Here is a 5,441-nt window from a genome sequence, read left to right as displayed (position 1 = left end):
TTTATTTTGTGTGTATGGGAAGGGCTGGGGAACAGGGCACCAACTGACTTTCATGAAAGCCAGAAGGCAACTTTTGGGAGTCCATTCTCTCTTCTCACCATGTGGGGCCCAGGGATCAAACTCAGTTTACAGTGTGACTTTCTAAATGATTCAAACACTGAGTGTGCAGGCGCAGACCCATGACCCCAGCAATCATGAGGCTGAGACAAGAGGTCACTGGAAGTTAGAAGCCAGCCTTCAGTATACAGTGAGCTCTAAGCAGCCAGGATGACATAGCAAGAACTTGTCCAGCTCCCTCCCAGTCTCAGAAGATTGTGCTTTCTATATAAACAACAGAGCTATGAATACAGCAGACTTGGGTCTGATAGTGAGGAGGAACTTGTTGCATAGTTAATCCAAGTCTTCTGTCAAAGTGGAAGGGGAAAGTGGCGTTAATAAGGCAGAAGAACTTAGGAAGCTGAGGTAGGAGTATCTGCTGGAGTTCCAGGACAGCCTGGTGCTGTGAGGACCAGTTTCTATGACGTCATGGAGCTTGGAACCAAGCATCTTCCTAACGGTGATAATCTAGGCTGTCACAGCAATGGTGACTGTTGTAATTTTATCAAAAGCCTACCTATTCTGGTCAGAAATGGGCAGAGAAATAGATGATACACAGACAGACAGACAGACAGACAGACAGATGTTAGATAATATATGTTAGGTAGATGATAGATGATAGATGACAGATAATTGATAGGTATAGATAGATAGATAGATAGATAGATAGATAGATAGATAGATAGATAGATGATAGATAGATAGATAGACAGACAGATACAGATTCTGTGTGAATGCATTTTAAGGAATATTGATTGTTTTTATTCAGGACATTATGGTTTGTTTGTTTGTTTTTAAGTTGTTGTTAATTGGTTTTCTGGTTGTTTTTGAAACAGGGTCTAAATATGTAACCCAAGTTAGCCTTAAACTGGAAATCCTCCTGCCTCAGCCATCCTGTGTGTTACAGACTTGCACCACCAGCTCCTTTGTGTCGTCCCCCACCCAAGGTCTAGCAATTTATCCAGGCTGTCACCAATCTTGTGACAATCCTCCTGCCTTAGCTGTTCCAGTGCTGGTGTTGTGTGCATGAGCTACTACCTCAGAGTTTTTTGTCTCTTTTTTTTTTTTTTTTTTAAGAATTATTTATTTATTTTATGTATGTGAGTACACTGTAGCTGTCTTCATGCACACCAGAAGAGGGCATCAGATCCCTTTATAGATGGTTCTGAGCCACCATGGGTTGCTGGGAATTGAACTCAGGACCTCTGGAAGAGTAGTCAGTGCTCTTAACTGCTAAGCCATCTCTCCAGCACTTGTCTCATTCTTTTATGACAAAAGTAAGACACTACAGGCGCTGTTCTTGGTTTTGTTTCTTCACTTCATCATGTACCTTGATCATCACTCTGTCATTAAGATATCATTCTATTTGTACCTAAGAATTAGCATTCCATTGTGTGGGTACTAGGGCTTATTTTTAATATTTCTGATATTTTTCATGTGAGTACTGTGGAACATCTGAGATTACCCACATATTAAAGAAAAATTATTAGATGATATTTGTTATGAAATATAATGCGGCCGGGCGGTGGTGGCGCAAGCCTTTGATCCCAGCACTTGGGAGGCAGAGGCAGGCGGATTTCTGAGTTCGAGGCCAGCCTGGTCTACAGAGTGAGTTCCAGGACAGCCAGGGCTACACAGAGAAACCCTGTCTGGAAAAACCAAAAAAAAAGAAAGAAAGAAAGAAAATAAGAAAAAGAAATATAATGCGATATAATGTGGCGGGAGTACCTGGTGGGCCCCTGCCAAGGTGTTCCCCTGAGAAATCATGCCAGGTGACATGATTTTAAAAAGGGATTTATTGTGGGGGAAGGGAGCAGGGACCTGGAAAAGGGGTAGAGACAGAGAAAGGAGGGGAGACAAAAAAAGAGAAAGAGAGGCCAGCTAGGAACAGGTAAAGACAGATAAAAGAGAGTGGAAAAAGAGGAGGGAGGGAGCTGGGGTAGTGAGCGGTCTTTTTTTTTTTTTTTTTTTTTTTTTTTTTTTTTTATTCACTTTACATCTGGCTCACTGCCCCACTTCTGGTCCCCCCTCCCACAATCCTTCTCCCACCCCTCTCCCCTTCTCCTCAGGTGGCGGGGGTTGGGGGCGGTGCCCAGTGAGTAGTCTTCTTATAGGCTGCCACACCTGGCTTTTAATCTGGCCTGGCCACCAGGGTGATGACGAAAGCTGTTGCTAGGTAGCTGTTGGGCGGAGCCTAGAGGAATTGTAAACCAACAATATTCCCCTCCCCCAAAGCATTAAATTTAATAAAAACAGAGGAAACAAGAGAAATATGCAAACTCTCAAACACAGTAGTTTGAATTCACAACATTTGAGAAAACAGACCGCCAAAATGTGATAGAAAAACTAAACTGAAATTATCAATAACCTATAATTTTATTGCTAAGTTAAAAAAAAAGTCAAAGTGGCTGTGGTACACACACCTGTAATCCTAGTTCTTAAAGGTGGAGGCAGGAAGATCAGGAATTCATCCGCATCCTTGGCTACAAAGCGAGTTCAAGTCCAGCCCACGTGAGATGTTCTCAAACCATCAAATCGATAGATAAATAAGTAAAAGAATGAATGAACAAACCATTTGTTTTAACCCAGCTTCTCTGGAAAGAGGAGGAGCGGTAAATGCAAGCCCAGGGAAGGGGGGGTTATGGGGGAGGTAGTGGGGGAAGCGCAGGGATGGGGGGATGGGAGTGGGGAGGATGGGGGACACGATGCAGTTAGGAGTGAGCCATGCTGAGCTGGCCTGAGAGATCTTGCTGCAGTCCCTGTCTGTCCAGTTAAGGGGGTGGCAGGCACAGGGGCCTCTCAATTCCAAGAGCCTGGCGGTTCTTCTCTGCGGGGAGCAGCAGCAACAGTGTGAGTGCCCCAGGCAGGCAGGGCCTAGGATGTCCACCAGGCTGGGGAAGGCACTGCCTAGCTGCTCTGAAGTATAAACTACTATGATGCTATTTGCAAGGAAGTCATCTAGATCTCTGTCTTTATTCAGAAATCTTAAGTAACAAAAATGATTGTTTGGGACACAGAACTAAAAAAAAAAAAATCTTAAAGAGTCATCCAATGTTTTGCCTTGACCTTCAACAAACCATAAATTATTAAATTTTGGAAATTCTGAAGGATACTTTACAGTTACTCTTCAGATATCCTCTCTAGTTGGTAAACAATTTAACCCTTCAGAAATAGGCCATCTACACACACAACATAAATATACACATATACAAAGAAATGTTAAGTAACTAAAATAATCCTCTATTCAAGCATGTTTGTGAGCTAACTACATAATTCCCTCAGCTTATACAAATGCTGGCATTTTGAAGTTTTAAAACTTATTTGGTATGTTATACCACCTGTAATTCTGGCAACTGGGAGGCCAAGGCCAGAGGCTTGCCACAAGTCCAAGGCTTCTGTGAGCTACATCTCATAGGAGATCCAGGCTAGCCTGGGCTACAGAGTACTCTCCCAACCCCTTCCACACCCCAGTCTAAAATTTATGAAACTATCTTAAAGCAGGACTTAGCCCATAGTTTTTTTCTTTTTCTTTTCTTTTCTTTTTTTTTTTTAAAGTAAGGTCTTACTATGTAGTCCAGGCTGGCCTCAGACTCAGGATCCTTCTGCCTCAGATTCCTAAGTGCTGGGACTATACACAGGTCTGTGTCATCACATCCAGCTAGGATGTGATTTGTCTATGATAAAATCTACCATCTTCTTTGAGGAAAGAATCAGCAGGTTGCATATGCTATGGTGTGTATGTGGAGCTCAGAGGATAACTTGCCAAAGTCAGTCAATTCCCTCTTTCCACCTTTGGATCCCAATAGGGAAGCAGGTCAGCAGGCTTGGTACAGGGACATTTACCCAATGAACCATCTCACCAGATCTGAAATGAGCATTTCTGACAAATTTTATTGTAATGAATAAGTGAAATTTTATTATGATAAAAAATAATTTCTCTCTCAGTTGTATGTCAGTCAAACGTTTAACTGCTTTTGAGGTACAGCTGTTTTTATGCCTAGTCCCTGCCGTTTGTGCGTCATTGGTCTCTCTTACTTCCTCCCTCTTTTTAAGTGTCTCCAACGTTAGTAAATCTTTGGATGGACCTGCCTTAGATGGTATGTAGCAGTTTGTTTCTCTTTGTCTTTGTTTTGAGATACAGTCTCACTCTGTAACCCAGACTGACCTCTAATTCGCTTCAATCTTCTTGTTTGCTTCCCAAGTGCTGACAATGCAGGCGTGGACCCCATACCTTGTTTGCTTGTAAAACATAAAATATACTCAAGGTTAATGTCTTAGTTAGGGTTTCTATTGCTGTGAAGAAACACCATGACCACAGCAACTCTTTTTGTTTGTTTGTTTGTTTGTTTGTTTCCAAGACAGGGTTTCTCTGTGTAGCCCTGGCTGTCCTGGAACTCACTCTGTAGACCAGGCTGGCCTCGAACTCAGACATCTGCCTACCTCTGCCTCCCAAGTGTTGGGATTAAAGGAGTGTGCCACCACTGCCCAGCCAACCACAGCAGCTCTTATAAAGGAAAACATTTAACTGGGGTTGGCTTACAATTTTAGAGGTTCAGTCTATTAGCAGCAAGGCACGAAGCATGGTGGCATGCGGGCAGATACGGTGCAGGAGAAGGTAAGAATTCTACATTTTGATCCACAGGCAGCAGGAGACTGCCCCAATGGGGCTAGCTTGAGCATATGAGACTTCAAAGACCACTTTTAGAATGAAACACTTCCTCCAACAAAGCCACACCTCCTAATAGTTCCACTGCCTATGGGTCAGGTTTTCAAATGCATGAGTCTATGGGGGACCACTTCTATTCAAATCACCACAATTAAATCATATAAAAGTTAAGATTTAATGTCTGGAAGTTCAGATGTTAAATATCCATGATACTGTTGTGATAACCAACAGAGCCCTTTGTCTCGTAGAAATTGTTGTGCACGTTATTGTGATTGGCATATTATGATGGCAATAATATTATGCACCGCTCACAGAAGGAGCTCTACCCATGGTCACAGACTACAAAGCAGTTTGATCCAGATTTAGATTCCTAGAAATGCCAAGTACTAATATGGTATTTACAGACACTAAACATTAATTATACTTATATGAAATGGGGGAATGAGGAGATATGTGCATGTACACACACACATGCACACCACACTCATACACACCACACTCTCACACACACTCACACACACACATAACTTCTGTTTCCTCTTTATTTGAAATTTAAAAAGAATCTTATTATGTAGTCCAGGCTAGTCTAGAACTCACCACCCTGCTGTTTCAGTCTCCAAAGTACTGAGATTACAAGTGTGCCACTGGGGGCTGGAGAGATGGCTCAACAGTTAAGAGT

The sequence above is a fragment of the Arvicanthis niloticus genome, chromosome 3 (genome assembly GCF_011762505.2).
Source record: "Arvicanthis niloticus isolate mArvNil1 chromosome 3, mArvNil1.pat.X, whole genome shotgun sequence".
NCBI lineage: Eukaryota > Metazoa > Chordata > Mammalia > Rodentia > Muridae > Arvicanthis > Arvicanthis niloticus.
Note: the sequence above shows the minus strand (reverse complement) of the source record.